Below are 20,875 nucleotides of genomic sequence, written 5' to 3'. Positions count from 1 at the left end.
GTGAGAGATGGAGATAAGAGCTGTGTACCCAGGAGATAGCTGGCAGCAGCAGGGCAGAGCAGTGCCAGGCCCTCTCATCATAGCAGTTGTCCGGGTGCTGTGCTCACAGCTGTAACTCACCTGGTGTGCAGTCCTGCACCATGTGCTGCTGTGAAGGGAGCATAGCTGCTCCTTAAGATCGGGTGGGATGGCACAAAGGCAGCGTGCCATCGGGTCTATGATGGGTGGAATCATGAACAGCGAGCTGTTAGCTTGGATAAAGCCACACCACCTGGGACTTCACATCATCTGTGCTACATCCCGCAGCCTGCTCTCACTGCATGTGCCCTGCGAATGAGGAGTGGGTGTGGGGCTGCCTGCTGCTGCTCTCCCCCGATGATGAGGAAAACATCTGGCATTTCCTCACCTGCTTTTCTGAGACTCTGTGAACTTGTGGCATTTTCTGCCCTTGCTGTGGGGCAGCAGTTCCTCCTGCTGGGGTGGGCACCCATCGCCTCCAGAGCAGGGCTCTCCCTGGGGCTGAGCGAGGTAATTGGCCCGTTTCCCTGGTGTGAACCAACGGCTGTGCAAGGCAGCTAATGAGGAGCAGCCAGGGTAGCAACGAGATTAAAAATATGTATGAACAAACGTCTCGTTTTGACTGCAAGGATGCGCTGAAGCATAAGAGTCTGGGTCCCGCAGTAAGCCAGAGGCACATTGGGATGGCATGCAGACTGGCGGCTGCAGCACAGGCAGCAAGGAAAAAGGGAGGGCGGGAGTCTGCTGTACGCTGGTGTCATTTGGGGTAATGCCATGCTGTCACCTATTACATTTAGCTGTGCCCCTGGAGATGGCACCTTTCTGTTGTGAAGGTGGTTTGCATAGGGCCTTTATCCGCTCACCAGATGCTGAGAGCAGGGAGCTGGGTGCTGAGCAGAAGCTCATCCCCATGATGAAGACTCAATTCCCTGGCCCTGTTGGAGTGTCTTGGCTGCCCGATGCCAGCAGAACTGAGGTGAAGGGCCTCTGACCTGGCACTGCAGCACTAAGCTGTCCCCAATGGCACTGAAGTCATGTGTTTATCTTGGAAGTCAGACCTGCCAGCCCCATCCTGTATATTAGCAATTCCAATAAAAATAATAATTGGATTCAGTCCATTGAATTTAACATTTAAATGTCAGCTGGGAGTTTCTTCCTGATCCCGGCTCTTGCCTAGGTGACATCAGATTAATAAGCCTGATTGCATTCTCTGAACGCCTGACTTCCACGGTCAGAGATGAAGGCTGAAATGCAGTGCTTTCTGCACAGCTGTGCCTTATGGACTTGACTGAAGCTGGTCAAAAGGTCATGCCCGTGATTCCTGGAATATCATTCCTTTTTACATTTGATTTTGATCTGAACTGGATGGAGAGTAAAACTTTCTTAAATTTGCCTTGAATTAAGTGCTCCTGTAAATGCAAGTGAAAATAGTACTTTGTTAAGTGTTTTAATGAAGCTAATTGCTGGAGCTGACATTAAAAAGGTCCTCTAATTCATGACAGATCTCACCCTCTCCCTGTGGACCAATTTGGGTTCAGGGTCTTATGAATGTCTCTTTCCTTAGTCTGGTTCAAAGTTCTTTCTCATTCTGTCTCCAAACCAGTGCTTGGGACTGTGTGCTACATTGGAACAGATCACAACTTCTTCAGTAACATGAAAGATAAATCTGTGCAACAAACTTATCCATTGTGCTTGTACATTTGTTTGGTCGGACTGCCATCCTTGGCAGTTCCTTAGGGAGTTCTCTTCTGTGAACAGGTCTCCCATCTTACTGGCTGTGTCCTCATGTACTAAGAACCTGATATGAAAGCGCTCCAGAACCACAGACAACCTTGTCTCTGGTCTTCCAGCTGTTAGAGGACACTGCCCTGAGCAGCGCAGTCAGAACATCTGGCTGTCATGGGATGCTTTTTGGGAAATTGAGTCTTTGTTTGTGGTTAGGGAACCACGTAAAGATGTCTCTCATCTCCAGGCCCTCTGAGCTGATGTTATCGGGAAGCCTGGAGTACCTTTGCCTTGCAACATGTTGGTAATCAGATCTTTATGCTCACAAGCTGTCGTGCAGTGCCCTGTGTTTGCTGTTCATAGCACCTTTCTTTTGAGCTACCCGTGGTGGAGTTCCATTGCCAGCAGTAAACACACCATAGCTGTGAAATAGAGCTCAGTGACACTATTGCATACATGCTGCTCCTTTTCTCTTTCTGAGGCACAGCTGAAGAACAGTTGCCAAAAGAGAAACCAAGTTATTGGTTTTGGCCCTGATTTTCATTGGTATTAAACAGCAGTGACTACCAACTGTATGTGAACAAACCGTGGGTGAATGTGCCCAAAATCAGGCCTGTGTGCTCTTCTGTTGAGGGCCTGAGCCAACAGTGATGTCTTATTTTGAGCTAAGGAAGATAGATAAGTGCAGAATGATCTCTATATGGAACCACTATAACCACATCACCAGCAACAGCTCCGTATTGTGCTCCTAGGAAAATGGATCTTAGTCTGCAGCAGGCACTGGCCCAGTATGAGATTAGTTCTCAGAGGCACAACAGTTGTAGGAAAAGTAGATCTTTGAGAGAGCTGAATGAGCAGGAGGAGCCATTTGGAAAACAAGGATCTGGTTTCATTTGTGGGGACAGGAGAAGGAACCATCAGAATGAAAGCAGTTCAAGCTGCTTGGAAGGAGGAATTCGGACACTCCTGTGTGGAGGCTCTGGTAGAGGGCTGAGGGTCTGGGATTTCTTCAGGAAGCAAACCAATGTAAGCTTCTGTGTGCTGGTTGTTTGCAATGGTTGTGAGCATCCGGCAACATTTTAACGAGGCATTGCAATGGTATGTTGAGAAATGTATCTACCGGCCTTTAGTCACTGATCCGTAGGGTGTGTTAATGTTCTTATTACATGCCAGTTCAATCCATGGCTGAAATTTTGAGTAGGAAAACGATTTGATGCAAAGATATAAATTAAAAGTACAGCTGCTTTTATTAATAAATTTGTACACTGACTTCTGCAAATGTCCATAGCACTTATTTTTAGATGAAGATGACACAAAGGGAGCCTTCTGTCAGTTACTTGCTCTAAGGCCAGCTACCTGCAGAGGTGACTTGCGCCTCCTCTCAGGAAGGATTCAGCCTCTTCCAGGAAGCTCTTCATTGCAGAGGCCCCATCCCCGTGGCTGGGAGCTGTGCTGGCATCGTGCCGCTCCGTGTGTTGTTCCGTGCCGGCTCCCAGCAGCCCAGCTCCTCCCAAAGGAGCCCGTGTCCCCTCTCTGTCAGTATCGCCGAGGGTCCCCAGCACCGCTGTGTTACGAGACAGCCCCGTTGTCAGGACAACGCTCCGTGCCGAGCTGCTGATGAGGGCTGAGCCTGCCCAGCGCCAGCCCCGGCGCCGCAGATGCTCGTCTGCAGCCAATCGGCAGGCGATGGAGAACCATGACATCATGGCCGAGCAGGGCCCGGCGTTCAGCCTTTAGCTTTCAGCATCCATCCCACCGTGTCCCTTCTCGCCCCAGTCGGGGCAGCGCAGAGAGATGCTGAGCCACGTGCCTTTGCTGAGCGCACCCGGGTCCCCTCGCACCTCACTGAGCTCTGCCCAGCCTTAGCACGTGGCCTCCGGGATCGGGGTCCGGGAGCTGTTAGAGCTCTGAGTTCCTCCTATTGCTCAGGAACACTCTCCTTATCCCCTGCCCATCCGAGCTCACTGTGCGTTTTGTTCCTCTCCTACTGAGCCTCACACCCTCATTCTGCACAACGCGGTGTATGGAGGGATGCAGAGCCGACACTTTGCTGGTGCTGTGCCGTGATGCGGAGGCAGCACAGCGCTCACACGCCAACCCAAGGTGCAGCAGAGCGGGGCCAACCCAGCGCAGCCCGGTGCTGTGCTCCGCAGCCGGTGTTGGGTGGCTCCGCAGCCGGTGCTGGGTGGCTCCGCAGCCGGTGTTGGGTGGCTCCGCAGCCGGTGTGGCGCAGCCAATGGGCGCGTAGGGCGGCGGGCTGACGCCAGGCCCGGGGCGCGGCGGCACGTCCCGGCGGCGGGCGGCGATTGGAGCGCGGTGGCGGCGGCGCGAGGGGCCGGGCGGGCGGCAGATGGGCTGCGGCGGGAGGGAAGGAAGGGAAGGGGGGCGGCGGCAGCGGGGCCGCGGCGGGGGACGGCGGAGCAGCATGACAGCGCCGGGAGCAGGTAACGGGGCGAGGAGGGGAGCGGCACCCGCTGAGCCCGGGGGTGGCGGCCGCGGAAGGACGCCGGGTCCGTAGGGCCGCGACGGGGCCGAGTTCTGTCGTTCTGGGGCCGCCGAGCGCTGCCCGCCGCCCAACAATGCCGGCCGCGCGGCGGGGGCTCGGCGCTATAAATAACCGCGGGGCTTCGATGCCGTCATTGACAGCACGGGCCCGGTACCCGCGGAGACACCCGGGGCTGCGCCTTTGTCCCGGGCTGCGGCCGCCCGCGGGGCTCCCTCACGGCTCGGCGCGGCCTGCGGGCTCGTGGAGCCGAGGGCTGGGGCTGCCGCGGCCTTGGAGCGGGGAGGAGAGGATTGAGTTTCCAGGCTCGTTAGGCCGCAGCTGCGGGGAGCAGCGCCCGGGGCGCGATGCTTCGGCGGCGGCGTCGCTGCGGCCCGGCCTCGTGCCCTCGTAGCGCCGGCTGCCAGGTGAGGCCGGGCCGCGAGCTGCTACCGCTGCGCTTGGCTGGGGGATGTAGCAAAGAAGGTTTTTCCTCCGTGCCCGGGCTGTTCTCCGTAAGGGTCTGGCCAAAAGGCGGTATTTAAAAGCATCGGGAAGTCAGAATCCTAATGATATTTTTGTGTCCTGAGCCAGTCACATGATACAGAGGAATGAAATCTGCCGTGAGGTCGTTGTCTCGGTGCCCCTCGTGTTTCTTTGTAGCTCGTGTGCGCAGCTGCAGGACAGGTGAGCGCTGATATGCTGCTCGCTGTTAGGAGCCTGGCAGCATCGCTCCCATAGAGCTGCTTTGTTGTGCCAGTCCTTCAGCTCTGCCTTCTGCTCCTTCGTTTCCACTGTACACAGGGCTACTTGTGAGGGGCACGTTGCTGCTCTTGGCTACCAGCCCTGCTCTGGCCGAGCTCCCCATGGCTATGGGATGTTAACGCTGCTGTCAGTCTGTGCCTCGCTGGGATGAACGTTGGTTTTTGTTCCTCGCCTTTCTGCACAGGGCACTAGGAGCCTCTTGTCACCTTTCCCTTTCATTACTTTCCATAGCAACTGCAGAAGGTGCTTGAAGCTTTATATTTTTTTTCCAGGAATTTAATGGACAAGGGGAACAGAGTGAGTGGGTGGAGAGGGCAGTGGGAAAATAGAAAGAAAGACATAAATTTATGTTCACCTGCAGAAATAGGCCTTTCTACTTGTCAGTGCTGTTTTATGTTAGTTTTTTACCTGCACCTGTCCTTTGCTTTTTACCTTTCAGACAGGGATAGTTGAGCTTACAAGGGATGAAGCCTGTTACTTCTGTGCCTCTTACTGCTCCTCCAGCTGCCATTCTCATTTAAGTGATTGCTTGCTGTCACTGGGGCTGGGCAAGCACAGGTGATGCTGAGCCTTGTTGCTCTGCTGGATGGTGCCTCTCCTTGAACCAGGGCTCATTCTTTATGGAGAAACATGAGGAAGTATCTGTGGTTCGTTAACACTTGGAGTTTTGAAGATCTTTTCCAGGTGTGATTGGTGATGGGGTGTGAACATCAGCTGTGACTCCTGTGCAGTTGATAGCAAATGTGTGTATGCTCTGTTGGGCATAGCAAAGATGTTTGATTTTGTGTGGTAGATTGGACGGGTACACCTTAGCGATACACTCAGATATCATCACTGTGTTAAGGGCATTGGGGGGATTCTAAGGTTAAAGATGTGCTTTCTCTGATAAATAGAAGCAAAGTTGTTGGCTTCTGAAAGGGATAGATTGTGTGTGGGCCAGTGGTAGGTGTGCTTGGATTCAGCTTGCTGCACACCTGTGTTTTGTTTAACTATGAAACCATATATTACAGCACAGGATTTGTCCAGCTCTGGGGTACCAACCCACCACTTCAGCACCATGCAGATCCCACAGCTTGGATGTTCTCGTTTGCTTTCTAATCCAAAGCATTACAAGTTTTCTGGCCCCTCAGTGGGCTCACCACTGCACTGAGGTACCAGGTGGGTGCTGCAGTGCTGCCTTGCCACATCGTATGTATTCAGGCTCCATGAGTATTGCTGGAGGATGGGTGGCAGCAGTAGGCCCCCTTTATTCCTATCCTGGAGTAGATCAGCGCTCTTGCTTTATTTGATAAGGCCATTCAAAAGTAATTCCAGTCAAAGAGAGTGGAAGGCCTTATGGTTTCCTTCCTCTGTTCCCAATGGTGAAGGAGAAAACCCTCCAGATGAGAAGTCTCTCAGTGCTTCCCTGCAGAGCGTGTTGGTGTGACCTGCAGCACCCACATGTCGGCTCCCATCTGTCAGGTGCACCCAGCACTGCCAGCTGCAGCACGGGGTGCTAAGCCAGGGAAGGAAGAATAAAAGTAGCATGATTAAAATCCCTTTTTTTTAATGACTTTTGCTTCCACAGGCGAGAGATTATGGACTTGGATTTGGGATGTGCTTATAGTGTCACTAGAAAAGCCGTCAACTGTGTGTTTGCAGAAATGGAGGCTTGGAAAGTGTCTTTAATTGCAATTCTGCTCTGCACAACACAGATTGTCATGCTTTGAGCTCAGGTTTGTTTGTATCAGGGACAGACATTGATACCACAGCTCCTATTGGGGCATGAATATTTCAGCGACTGAAACGATGCCTGCCTGCTCCAGAAAAGAGCTGCTTACATCTGTGTTTGATCTTCTAGTCAGCCTTGCCGCCTCAGCTTGGCACCCTGGTTATTTATTTCCTGCAGATGTGGTCCCTGTCACCATACTGTTACTTGCCCCTCTTTGTTGCAGAGCCGAGATGGGAAGAGGTGAGATTTCCAGCAAGAAAAAAACACTGTAGCAGCCAGAATTTGCTCCTTGTTACATTGCTGAGAAAGCACCTTGCGCTTTGTAGGATGCACAGACCAGAATGAAGTGGGTTAACATTTCTGCAGTAGCAATCTGAGAGAGCAGTTCTCTTCTGCCCCACATCCCGCACTACACCAGCCCTCTGTGCCTTTCCACGTTCTGTCAGTTTCTCCCTACTTCTTCCTGCTCTGCAGGAATGCACAGTCCTCCTTGCCAGAGACATTAATAATGAAAAATGACTCCAAAGCACCTAATTAGGGGCACTGCCTTCCATGATCTGTGATGCGGGCAGTGACAGCTTTGAATAGCTTCTTCTCCAGGCCATGCTCTGTCCTCTCCAATGGTCCTGGAGCACTCTGCACTGGTCTGGTAGTGGGGGAAAAACAACAGGGATCTGGATATGGGGTGGTATTCTGAGAAGGAAAAAGGTTAGTTACCTGCTGTTGTTTCTTTTGATTTTTTTCTAAGTTGTATTTGATGTTTGCATTGCTGTTCTCCAGCAGATTGGCAGAGCTTGGCCTTTTGTGCAGCAGCTCCTGTGAGCAACTTAGTGTGTCCTTTCTGAAAGCAGAGCTGTGGTGCTTCCCTCTGGCAGTGCCTGCTGGCCTGAGCCCCACTGCTTGTCTGGGACACGTAGCTGAGGAGTTGTGCTGGGTGATGGACTGCTGCTTGTGATGGACTGGGTGTTAAACGTGTCCCATATGAGGAGCTTGTTGGAAGGGGGTTGTGCTCGTGTGTAGCAGGAGTCTTGTGTTTTGTGACTCCCACTTGCTCCTGCTCCTGCAGGCCGCTGAGATCGCTTAGTGAGGTGGTTGTGGGGTTTGTAGGGAGAGATATGGGGGATCTTTCAGCACTGGGGATTTGAGGGCTTTTTAGATGCTCTGTGTTGCATTTCACTTGCACATGTCTGGGAGAGGTGTCCCTGTATGCGTGTGTCTCATATGCAAATGCATTTCAAGATGCTGTGCCTTTTATCTGTATTTAGAAAAGGAACAATTTGGAGAAAGAATCGTGCAGGAAATGTTGATTTTTGCAGGCACACAGGGCTCCTGGCAGCGAATGGGGGGGAGGAAGGGGTGGGAATGAGGGGGCGGTTCACTGAGGTTTTTCTCTTGTAGCATTTTGGGAAAACTCCAGCCAAGACCCACATACAGTCAAATGAATCAGCCTTCCATTTTGCTATAAGTAATTGGCAGCTCTAGCTGCAATGCAGTTTTGATGTACGTCTAATACACTTTTTCTAGGTTGATGGAGGGGAAAGCCTGCAGTAGCTGCTTGATACCGAGCTGGCCTTTGTATGAAGCCTCTGAGCTGGTAGGGAGACACTGTGGGCTCCTTGAAAGGCAAGCATTTGCTGCTCTGGTCTTAAGGCTGTCATTGATGTTCGTCAGCTATAGAAAAGACATTTCTTGTTGCATGCAGGCACAGTGGGCAGTCTAAGCTGGCGCACGGTACTGTTGCTTGGCACAGGGTTTCTGTAGAAGAGTCTCATTTTATAACAACTTCAACAGAATATTCATGTTCTTAGAGGAGTGACTGTTCCTGCGCTGACAAATGAAGCCTTTTGGCCTTCTCATATTCCTATAGCAAAATGAAATTCACTTGTTTTCTAAAGCATCTGGTGCCAATTCAGACTCAGAGCCCTCTGTGTCTGCTGCGGGATTTCCAGTGGGCTGGGGAAGCTCACCAGACAAGCTCTGCATTCACCGCTGGAAGTATCTGGGGTAACTGGAGGGCTTTCTTGTCCTGGAAGCAGGACATGTACGAGCTGCCCTTGGCAGTGTAAGACTTGCCAAATGCCTTTTATTTCCTGTTGGGAGCATGGTTTTACATGGAAAGATTGTATTGCTTACATGACCTGAGTGTCTGTTGGTAAATATTGACTTTAATAGCATACGCTATCCCTTAACAGGATAACAGCAGTGAGGGATGAATGCCCAGCAGTGGAACTTTTGCATTCTTTACAGTATTTTAAATGGTAAATACCATATGTATTTTTGTGTTGCTGTTGCATTTGAAAGTCCATTAGAAAGAAGTTACTTTGAGGAAGCTGTAGTCATCCATGTGATTAGTTCAGCCCTGGGGTTTTAGTCATGGCCAGAGCTTTGCTGAGCTAAATGCTGGCTAAACAGGGGAAAAACAAGGCTAGCCTGGAGGAGCTCTTCCATGGGATCGTCTCATGTGGGCAGCATGTGGCCTTCCTCCCTCCATCCTTCTGTGGGGGAGGAGACATCCACAGACACAGTCCTCATAGGGAGCAAATAACACGGTTGTCTTCACAGTGTTTTCACCTGAAATGAAACACAGAAATGATGTTTTACCCTGTGCCTTCATAGGGGAGGGAAGAGTCTCTTGGATCCATAGAGATGCTAACACAGAACAGTGTCTCTTTTTGGCTACACTGCTTGTTTGGGTCAGTGTTTTTTGTGTAGCTGGAGAGAGACTGTAGCCAGGCCAGTTGGGCTAAAGCTTGATCTTTCTCTCCCCGGTTCACTGGACAAGTGTTTTATGTTTTCTTCAGCATAACTTTAAATGGGCATTGCTTTACCCTGTTCTGGAAGGGAACTGGTATTTCTACCACTCATGCTGTCATGTAAGTAACCTTTTTCTTTTCTGAACGAGGTCATTACATCACGATGCAGTAATCCTCTGCCTGTGGGATAAACCATCCTCTGTCTGTGTCTCTGTCTCCTGCACTTATCTCTGTTTGTTCTCTCTTAAAGTGTTATGTAGGGAGGAGAAATGAGGGGAGAGCAGAAGTTCTGATTCTGCCCTGTTAAACTACATTTAGAGAGGATAATGCATGGGTTGTGTTGTCTCACAGAACTATTGCTTTGATACTCTATCCACAAAGTGAAGCTCCAGAGCCTCAAGTCAGAAGAGCCTGGGGATGAAATTACACCTTGGCCGGGCTCTGACAGGTTAAACTTTACAGAGATGCCGGTAGCAAATTATCCACAGGCTGAATTGCAAAGGAGGGCTTTCAAATGGGCTTTAAAAACCTGTTGAGGAGATTGAGTGGATAAAAATAGTAAGTTCTCATGTCCCTCTTTTCATTTGTTGAGCTGAAAGCAATCTCCAAAGAGAGGACCGTATCATTATTGTGCTGTCGGCCAGGAGGAACTGGGGCTGGAGCAGTGGGGCAGGTCAGCATGCAGACGGCGGCCTGACCCACTGTCTGGCCATCAGACCAGCTTTCCTCCCTGCTCACTATGGTTTCTAATTTATTTGGGTGCGCCTGTGTACTTCTTCCAGAGTCCGCTTATACCCACCGTGCTGTAGCATTCACAGTCAGCCTGGGGTGTGCCCAATGAGGTACGGTTCATAACTTACTTTCAGTTCATTTATGAAGGGATTAGGTCATGTGGTTGCCTGGACAGCAGGGACTGTGCTTGGTGACCTCACAGGTCTCTCCCAGGTCTGTGTTTCTGTGTAACTGGAGGAGATGCCATCTAAGCTGCATCAGTATTATGCTGGTGATGTAATTTCAGCCTGTCTGGCCTGAGCACCACAGAAGACAGGGAGGCTGCACACACGCTGGGAGGGACTGAGTTTTATCTTCTCTTTTGATAGAGAATAGCAGGGTTTGGTTCAAAATGAAACTGGTTAACTAAGCGGAGAAGGGATGGATGTGCAAGTGATTGATTCCATCTTTTACCTGCTCCAAGAGGAAGTAGCCCCTCATAATTTTCAGTGTAGCTGCGAGGTCTGTTGGAGATTATGGTGAATAAGTAAGTTGAGAGCTCAGGCAGTAGTGGCTCTACAGATGGCTTTAAAAGGTGTTAGGCCCTCGTTGTGAGTAGATGTTACAGTGACAGAGCTGTGGAGGTAACGCATCTCAAATCTTGTGAAGACTCTGTGGTTACTGGCGTGCTGTTCTATAGCAGTTCTGGGCATTGTGGTGATAGAGCACATAGCCAGAAGCTGGAATTCATAGATGTCCTGAGCTATCAGCAGGACCAGGCTCTGCTGGATGCCGTGTTGGTGTGGGAGTGGTTCTGTGCTCACGTGCCTTTGCAGCCATCAGAATGGTTGCTTGAAGTGTGAGCAGAGGAGCCTGGGTTGCACTGTGCCCATCTGTGGCTGAGCAGCCCCATCTCCAGACCATGGAGACACCGGTAACAGCGTCTGTATCCCCATGGTAACGTTTCTGTGCTTTGTCATTGTCCCCAAAGTGTTCTGTCCACAAATCCAGGAGCCTTCCCATAGACATTGTGCTGCTGACGTCGCCTTTGTCCATGTTTCAGCTGTGCCGCCCCTGTTGGTGACAGCAGGCTCGATGGCTTTGTCCAACGTCTGAATGTTTGGGTGGAGGAGGGGAAATTTCCAAATTAGATTAATTCATTATCTTCTTCAATCGCTGCCTGTTATTAGAAAGATGAGAGCAAATCGGTTTGTTCTGCTTCTTTTGCACTATTGCTTTGCTTCTTTTGAATTCTGGCAGAATGGTTGGATCCACATTCCAAGGAGATGGCCACGTTGTTTAAGGAAAAAATGTGGTCACGGTAGGACTTTCCAGCCATCAATTATTACAGTGTTGTCTTTTCTAACAGGGAACATTTCAGAGAAGCATTGATTTTTATTTCTTAGTGTAATTTGTGATTTGCTGAGTTATAGCTGTGACAGCAGCTTCTCCCTGTCCTTAAGGGTCATTCTCTATATGCCTGTGTTTGAAAACTGCAGAATCACAGCTTAAAGTCCTCCAAACATGCTTAGCCGAGTGCGATACCTTTCCTTTTGCATGCAGTTTTAAAGCCAGATGTCATGAAAAACAACTTCTGGCTCTTCTGATGTGGGCTCATAATTTTCTCATTGCTGCTATTCATATTGCATGCCCACTGCTTTGTGATGGGTGTGGGTGTTTGCTAACTGCAGCCAGCTGGGGGAGAGGAGCAGCTTCCTGGTGCAAAGTGATATCTTGGCCAGCTGTGGGTGCCGGAACCACATCTTGGGCACCGTCCCTCTGGGCTTTCCCTTCCTGGTGCTTTGCCTCAGACAGCACTGAGCAGGGCTCATATCATCATCCTGGGAATTCAGTATCCCTCAGTTCGAAGGACTCTTGTAGTTAGGGCTGTTTGACTGTGAAGCAGTTATCAAGTGATGTGCTTGCGTCCACTTGGGCTATAGCTGAGACTTGGTATATCTTTCTGTACCCTTTCGGTACAAATGGTGCTTTATAGCTGTGCTGAAACCGGTGAGCCTGGAGCTGCAGCTCTTGTCTGACAGTTTAAAGGAAAGCAGTTTTTCTGCATTTGCTCTTGTAACATTGGAAAAATGTCATTGCTTTGCCCAATAGCTTTTGTTCCTGGAAGTTTGAATGGGTTAAAATTGAGACAGGTGAAAACAAAGCCAACTCCACACAGCAACTTTAGTTCTGACAGTAACCCAGCAGTCAGTGGTGAGTTCTGCTGAGCTGGGAATGGTGCAAGATGAGAAAGCTGTCCCAGAATCTGCTTGGCTGACCTGTCACCTTCTAGCACAAATAGACCTGTGGGATCAGGGGCAGATGATGTTAGAACTGGGTTTGTGCTTCTCTTTCTTCTCCTTCAGAGAAACCAATGGAACTAGTCAAAAGGTGTAGAGCAAGAGAAACCTCCCTTTTCAGCCCATGAGGCATCAGAGGTCATGCGGTGTGATAAGAATCCTGTTTCAGACTTGAGGGAATGCAGCACCTGATGCTGCTGCTGGAAATACCAGAACCACAGCTTAGCTCTTGCTGCACTGACCATTGAGGAGTTGGATGGGCTGGAGAAGTGCTGGTACCCTCCTTACTCACAGAGGCGGCTTCTTGGTACTGAAGATGTCAGCTTTGGCAATGCCCAGTAGCTACTTGAATATGTGCTGGGTAAATCTGAGGAACTCCTGTTTGGCAGATGAGGTATTTGCTCTTTGTGAGGCCAGTGGGAGCTGAGCTCTGCTTTCTGCATGCACCTGCAGCAGCTGCTGCCTTCTCTGCTGCATTACCACATCCTATCTATTCTCTGAAAGCAAAGGAGTGATGTTACAGTCATAGCTGTCAGGAAACTGGAGGAAAAGATGTTAAGCACAGGCATTTTGTTTCAAGGATGTCTAGGCAGTAAATGCGGGAATGGTTTGGCTGCAGGTGGAGGCCTTGCACGAGCAGTGATGTTCGGTAGTGCTGACGTTTCAGGTTGTTATTCCTTTCTGTGTGAAGATTGATGTGAACTTTGTTTTGCCTGAGAGAACTTGGAGGACCTCTGTTTCTCTGATTGATGCTGTTTGTTGTCTCTCTAAAGACTTTGACAGAGAAGGAATTAATATGGTGAAAAGTGTATGTGCTGAGTAAAACACGAAGAGATGGAGGCTCGAAATAGAGTTGAATATTTCTATGAGAAGCATTCTGTTTTCAGTGTGTGTTTTAATGCCACATCTTAGATTTTCCTTGATAGCATTCCTGCTTGATAGTGTTTGTGATCACCAGGCCCTTATCTGCTCCTTACCAGTATTAGTTGCAGCTTTATGACATGTTACTATATTGGTTTGTTATCACTCAACTTGCCAAGTCATTTATCTCTTGGAAGGAGGGACAGAGAGGAGAATGCATTGCATCTCTGTCTCTTGTTCTGTAGTGCACGTGTGTATTTTGCCACAGCCTTAGGGAGGAGTGTAATCTGGCACTGTGGGTGATGCACACCTGAGAAGGCAGCACAGGCCGGGGGCTCACTGCAGGGAGCTGTGTCTGAGAGCTGCAGGGACAGCTGGGGCTGCAGAGCAGGAGCAGGCGTTTGTTTGGTCTTTTGACTTACAAAGAAATGAAGGCAATTCATCCTGTCAGTCTGGGAGGAGTAAGCTCTGAGCTTGTCAGGAAAGTGGCAGTGGCTTAACCGATTCGGTTGTAAATCACCTACTCCAATGGTCTAGATGACTAGACATAGACTGGGTCTAAACACGCTCGTGCAAATCCCAGCCTTTGCTTCAATCCACGTTGTGCATTTGGGTTGTCAATTTAAGTAATGCTGACTGCTGAAAGAGTTAGGCCTGCCTTAAATGTGTCAGCCGTGAAGCTTAGATTGTAATTGAATGTTTTCTAAGGAGAGTCTGACTGGTGTCCTCCGTGGTGTCAGGTTGAGTGTGGAAGCTGAGGGAAGGCAGGCGAGCAGATCCCAATCCTGGTGGCCCTCAGAGGAGTTACCATGCTTAGGGCCAGACTGGGTGAGTGTCACAGCCCAAATCCCATCCTTGGAGCTTCAGGGTTAGTCACTGAGTGCTGCACATAAGTGGTCTGGTACAGACACACTGCCAAGCTGGCAGGAGGGAAGGTAACTTCGGTGGAGATGTTTGCATGGGATGGAGCTGTGTAACGTGGTTGTGTCTGTGTGCTCAGAGCGTGTGGCTCTGTGCCCTCCATTTCCAGAGTGCTTCTAAAAGGTTCTAGGCCAGGGCTATTGCTCATGCTGTGCTTGGAAGAGCTGATTTGTGTTGAGTCCAGCGTCGCAGATTCTCTGGAAGGACAGATCCAAGTTGCCTGTGGCATATTTGTCAGAGAGCCACAGTAATAATAGGAAATAGTGGCAATAGCACCTTTTACCTCCTCCAAGCACTCCCCAGCCATTAGCTAATTAATAATCTGCAGGAGATCCCTGGGAGAAGGCCATGGACTGCAGTCCATTGGTTGGAGAGAGGCTGAGCCAGCTTCTATGGGCTCCTTTGGAGCTCAGCATGTGGTACCGTGCTCACCGTGTGGCCTGAGCTCTTCACAGGAGATGGTTTTCTCTGCTGTCTCCATGGCTATAGGACACTCTAAAGCTTCTCAGACAAGAGTGAATGAAATTCTATTATGAAGCTTACACAAAGGACTGAGGAAACTATTCCTCGGGAACCTGGAGGCTCTGTGACAGGTAGGAGCCTTGAATCCAGCTTTCCTGTGTTTATGGGAACTCATTCTCTTCTAAGGGAGCAGAAACTTGAGTTCCTCTGTTGCACCCTTCTGACAGAGCCTTCCTGAGCAGTAGCTTGTTCCCACGAAAACTTTCTCTTCTGAGCTGCTGACATGTAACTGCCTGAAAAATTGATGACCAGCTCCAGTTGGAGACCTTGGTGCTTCCAAGAACACAGCCTGTGCCTGCTGGAGTATGATGTGTCTGCAGGGAGGCGGTAGCACAGCATTGCTCCCAGGTGGCTTGGGATTTGTTACAGTGTAATTGTAGCCAGTGAGAAATGATGGAATTGAGGCGCATTGTAGTTATGCAGTTGGGTGGAACTCCCCTGTTTAGTTGCTTTCCGATTGGAAGAGGGCTTCCAATTCCTAATGTTTCCTCTTGTGCCCTTACACAGGGACACAGGATGGGAAAAGCCCTTCTCATTTTGGATCAATTTGAATATTGAAGGCTGTATTTTTTTTAAAAGACCTCAGCTCCCTTTGAGAAGAGCAAAAATTATGGGAATGCCAATAGCAGAATGAATCTGTGATTTGAAAGTAGTGAGCCTCTGGGTGATAGAGAGATAAAGGGGACCGGGGTCTGCAAACACACACAGGGGATGCGGTCAGTGCCTCTAGCAAAGGAGTGTTCAGTGGGTGATATGAAGCTTCACCTCTCTCTATGGATAGAGGCAGGGTGCTTGAATACCAGGGTATCCAGGTGATGTAGCAGGGAGGATGTGCCTGTATAATATTGTACGTACAATTTATGGAAGCTGGGAACTTGACTGGACAGCTCACAACAACTTGTGGTCAGTGCTGGACAGCAAGAGGAGAGCTGGGCTGCTGGGGCATGTGGCAGGGACAGGTGGTGGCTTGTGCTTGTTAATTTATCTTGGTTTTACATCCACACATTTATTAGGCTGTTTTGGGCTGTAATTTAATCTCTGTGCTTTGATTTCCTACTTTGCAAGCTGTGCGCAGACTGGTGGCTGTGTTCTGAAGGACACACCAATCGCTCCAGGAATGCACGGGGGTTATTGGAGGTAGGGATGGGCCTTACTGAAGTATCTGTGTGATGGCAATGGGTTTAATTAGTTATTGCTGGTGTATGGCTTCATAAACCTGAGATCAATGGCTCACCAAGTTCACAGAATGTTATCATTCTGTATAAATGTTTTGTAGATAGTAGAATAAAAATATTTTAGAACACAGAAGATAATACAGAAACAAGTCTCATAAGGTGCTGCATTTATTGTGGAGCTACTGCAGACTGGACTGAATTGGAAGGTAATGAGATAGCCATAAACCATGGTGTGATGGCCCCGTTTCCCACCTGAGGCCCATTCAACATATGTGCTGTTCTGCACAGGCCCAGTTGGGGCTCATGGGCCCTGGTCTGAGCTGAACAGTGCCCAGTGGAGCGGCAGGACATGCCCAGTGCACACAGATGTGATGCTGGGCTGCCTGTCTGGGGGCCTGGGCTCGGCCTCATGTTTGCTTTCCTCCCAGGGTTTGTGCATTTACTAACTGGCATCCTGGCACTTGGCCCTACTGTGGCAGGCAGCCTGCTTTCAGCACGCCGAGCCTTAGAGGTGCCCTTGACTTCGGTGGGAGCAGGGGGAGCACAGTCCTTGCAGGGTTGGGCCAAGTGTCTGAGTCAGAGAAAGGGCAGGCGGCCAGGGCCTTCCCCACAAAGGCAAGGAAGAGGAATTCAGTTAGTTCTTAAAGGAGCGTTTAGCTCCCCGGCTTGGAAGGGCCCATAGGAACCCAATCCAGCATTGCCAGTCTATTCTGTAACTTCATTTGAATTGAATAAGACTCTAAATGTGTTAAGTCTTTGCACTTTTAGCCATAAAGATGATGCTGATAAGCAGAACTGAATTAAACGATGTACTGTTATCTGGTTTCTCCTGATAGGAAAGTCTGCATTGAGATTATTTTGGGTTTGGTTTGGTTTGGTTTTGTTTTCCCGTGGTATCATACTCCCTTTAATAAATAATTTGTGGTTCTTTGTGGCAATTTTCTTTACTCCTGAAGAGAACAGATCCAGTTTCGTATCCTTTCTGGCTTTGAGGTGTGTCATTGCAAATAGCTTCTGCCCTTTCTTTTCCCCTTACCATTGCCTCCTGTTTACAGTTGTGCCTGTACCTTGGGAGGTTTGCTTACTGTAAGGTAAATATTTGCTCTTTTCTGTTATACCAACATTTTATTGCCTTATTTGTTTCTGGTGGCAGATAAACATTTGAGCAGCCGGGAATGATTAATTTTGCAAAAGAACCTGCATCTCTGATAGGTGAGGGGATGCTTATTTCAGGGATGGAGTCTGAACAAGCAGCATGAATAGTCACTGCCCCTCTGCAGAGGCTGCTCTTGGGTTTCCCTCTGAAATTCACTGCAAGAGGGGGAAAGAATAGTCCTGGACGTTGGCTTTTGTACATCCTTGGCCAGTCTTCCCCTGAGGCACTCTCCCAACTCAGGTGCACACACTGTGCTGCAGTGAGGCAGAGCCCCATCCTGCTGAGCGGGGCTGGCAGGGGCTGGGGCTGAGCAAATCTTTGTTGTTGCTGGAACTTGTTTCACCTGCGGCAGTGGCACACTAATGAGAACAGCAAGCAGTGGTGCATATTATCAACATAAGTTCTGAGGACTTTGCTGTCTGCTATATCATGACATGCAGTCTTGCAAAGGGAAGATAGTATTTTCTGCCTGTGATCTGGCCCGTCATGGAGCCAGTGCTTTATGACTGCCCGCAGCACTCTGAAATCGCCTGGAGTCTCCAGTTAGAGCGAGGCAGTAATTTGGTGAGTTCATCTGCTGTCTTCTTTTCCACTGAGACATGAGTGTTTGTGTTCTGTTCGGGCTCTCATTTCTGTGTGTTTGCTGCTGTTAGTGACCATCTGGGCAGTGCCCTGTGCTGGTGCACTGTGAGAATAGGGGCAGTTTTCCTGTGGATGCACTCTTCAGGATGCTGGTGTTGTCACTTCTGGTGTGAGACCCAGACAGTGCTGGTGACTCCAGGGTATGGATGGGAATGTCTTACTCCAGGGGGGAATAGGTGGTGGCACCTTTGCTGTCTGAGCAGGTGTCCTTTGTGACCTGTCAGCATCAGCAGGTAATGGAGGTGGCTCACTGGTTTCCATAGCTCTGTTCTCAGGTTTGGTTCTGGAGGCACCTCACTGCTTGGAACTTCTATGTAGGACTCGGGTACCTCAGGACTGGGCAGGGAAAAGCAGGCACTTGCCTTGGGCTGCAGATCAGGGAGGAGCTGACACATTACACTGGTGGCAGAGCAATTTCTCATTCAGCAGCGCCTCATGGCAAAGAGCTGGATGTGCAGCCCTTAGCAGCATGCCCTGTGTCCCTGGCTGCTGCCTTTAGGCTCACCTGCATCACGGTGCCAGCGGCTGGGCCTGGGATGTGGGCTGGCCCTGCTGGCTGAGCTGCACTTTGTCCCTCAACACTGTGGGTACCAGAACTGTGGAGGGGTAGTGCTGGGTCTGTAGGGCTTTGCCTGCTCAATACTGCACGGTACCCATCGTGTCTTTTGCTCTGAGAATGCCTTTATTGGCCTCAGGGTAAGCACAGGTCTGGGGATTACACTCCTTAGAGATGGGCTCACTCACTGGTGACTCGTGTTCTTTGAGACCTGATAGTTAGTGTGGTTTTTAATTATTTTCGTGTGATCTGTGGTCTTCCTTTGGCTGTTCATCTCTTAATCAAAGCCTTTTTTTCTTCTGAGGCCTCAGGAATCTTCCCTATGACAATGACATTATTTCTACCTCAAGTAATTCCACGCTCACATGGCCTTGCTGTCAAGCAGTGGATGGCTCTGTGTGTCGGTGCCTGTCAGACTGGAGCAATGACACCACTGGTTTTGTGGGGTTTTATCAGCAGCTCCTATTTGCCACTGACCTCAGAACAGCCCTTGTTCTACATTTCCAACACTTGGTGGCATTTCTCTAGTCTCGGATTGCCTTTCATCTCTGCAGCTGGCTCTGCAGTCCAGCTGGAATCAAATTGAGCTTTGGTTTAATGGCACAACAGCACACGTAACCTGGCAGCTCGTGCAGAACTTAGAGGAGCCTGTCCTGCTTTCGCAGGAGCACCCGCAGTCACTGCATGCAGCCTGAGGACCTGCGTTCTAAGATGCTCTGTTTCCTGTGTGCATTATGTTGTCGCACTGAGTTGAGCATTTTTCTTTTTGTACTGCATTCTGTACCGTGCTCTGGACCACAAAGCCTGTGTGCTCTGTCTGTGTTTCCCAGATTGCTCTCCCCATGTTCTCACCACATGCAGATGCCGCTGCCCTCAGCTCTGGCCCCGTTCTGCCCCCCAGCTCACTGCAGTGCTGCTCTCATTTTCTCTGGAGCCCCCCATGCCCCCATTGTCAGGACAGGACATCTCAGGCAGTCGTCTGTTTCTCTGGGAGACCTCAGACTTGTCTAGAGTTACACACAGACGCTGTGACGCACAGCTCTGTAACCAAAGCGTTCATTCTTCTCTCTGCTTTGTGATTTTCCCTAAACAATAGTGCCTTTAGACAGGTTCATTTTGTCTGAGACCAAACAATTTATCAGCTGTTCTTGTGAGGCTTTTTTAGCCACTGTCCTTGGCAACAGTGTCTTGCTCATTCCTCATAGTTTGCTGGCACTTAATAAAATAATTCCTCCTCCATTTTTCTTGTCTTTTCCTCCTCAAGGACAGCACAGCGAGCAGTTTCCCTTTGTGCTACCACTGACTGTCCTTCCAGCCCAGCAGTTCCAGAGGGCTGAGCCTCCCGCTGGCTCCCATTTGTTCTGTGCCCAGCTGGCACCTTGTGGGCCTCTTTCCTCTTTCCTGCTGGCTGCCTGGGCTGCAGACGCTGTGTTGCATGTACCGTGTGCTGTGACCAGCATAGCTGACAGGTTCCTGAAACTAAACCAGCTCATTCTTAGGTTCCTTGAAGTCTGATAGACCTGGAGGTACGGAAACCATCTCTGTGCTAGCAGCAGGGAGAGAGCTGAATTCTCTGTGAGGAAGAGCGGACGTGGTGTGCAGCTGTGTGATACCTGTAGTCAGTGCCTGGTGTTTGCAGCCTTGATCCCACCCTATCTGTGTCCTGCAGGGAGAGGGCAGAGCAGCTCTGGGATTCTGTCCTTTCACACTGCTGCTCTGCTTCCTTGCCTCATAAAACCCTCAATTAATTTACTTCTTTTAAGGCCTGAAGTTGGTGTAAATGGGAAGCAGAGTGTGTCAAGAGGTAATGCGCTCCGGCCAGCAGTGGGGTAAATGTTGATGGCTGTTTGAAGAACAAGTCTCTTTGCTGAGCTTTTATTCTGTAAATCTTGATGCGTGCCTGGCACCAGGAATCTATTTTGGGTCCTGCTGTTGTCCTCTTTCCTGGCTGATCGTGTTTGTTTACTCATTTCCATGCTTTTTGATGGTTCCTTATTTTTGGTAGTTTCTTTGACTTAACGCAGGATTGCGTTGGTGTCAGTGCTGCTCTGGAGTTGGTGCTTTTGCAGGGGTTTGTGTGAGGAGCTCAGGCTGCTTTAGGAGCACATACTGAGCACAGGAAGTTCTCCCTTGTAGAGGCAGCAGTTGCGGATGTTTCTGCATGGCCTGGGCAGGTGTGTTGTGAGCAGATGTGCCTTGGCTCTCGTCTGCTTACAGCAGTAGATTTTGTGTTCCCTTATTCTGGTGACTTGTATTCATGTTCCCATGTTCTCCAGTCAAGGCTTCTTTGGCTGTAGGAGCAGCAAAGTAGTTTGTTCTGCTGAGAAGTTGTGGGAAGCAGGAATGTTACACAGAAGTGTGAAATGCTTGCCTGCCTGCCGTGGTTTCCAGCACGGACACTGCCATTTCCAAAACCAGAGCCCTGCTGGCTTGAGCACTCTGGTGCAGTGCCTGGTGCTGGCATGTCCTTACTGTGGAGTGCCACCACCTCCTGTGGTCATACTTCCCTGCTCCAGTGTGGAGTGGTAGCTGAGAGAGCTGCAGATTCACTGTGAGTGCCCTGTTTTGCTCTCTGAA

At 49.8% G+C, this 20,875-nt stretch overlaps 1 protein-coding gene across 2 annotated transcripts in view; it reads left to right on the top strand.

The window, feature by feature from the left end:
• The window catches only part of PAK3 (p21 (RAC1) activated kinase 3), an 85,030-nt gene that overhangs the window by 27,958 nt on the left and 36,197 nt on the right, over positions 1-20,875 (top strand). The window contains exon 1 of one of the 2 annotated variants that reach the window (XM_015860615.2): positions 4,071-4,187. The exons of the other annotated variant lie outside the window; for it this stretch is intronic. The gene's annotated coding sequence lies outside the window, so the exon portion shown is untranslated. Of the gene's footprint in view, positions 1-4,070; positions 4,188-20,875 lie in introns of those variants that run through there. 2 annotated transcript variants of the gene reach the window in all.

The sequence above is a fragment of the Coturnix japonica genome, chromosome 4 (assembly GCF_001577835.2).
Source record: "Coturnix japonica isolate 7356 chromosome 4, Coturnix japonica 2.1, whole genome shotgun sequence".
In the NCBI taxonomy this organism is placed as follows: domain Eukaryota; kingdom Metazoa; phylum Chordata; class Aves; order Galliformes; family Phasianidae; genus Coturnix; species Coturnix japonica.
The sequence above is the reverse complement of the archived record's forward strand: the minus strand, read 5'-3'. Positions and strand labels throughout refer to the sequence as shown.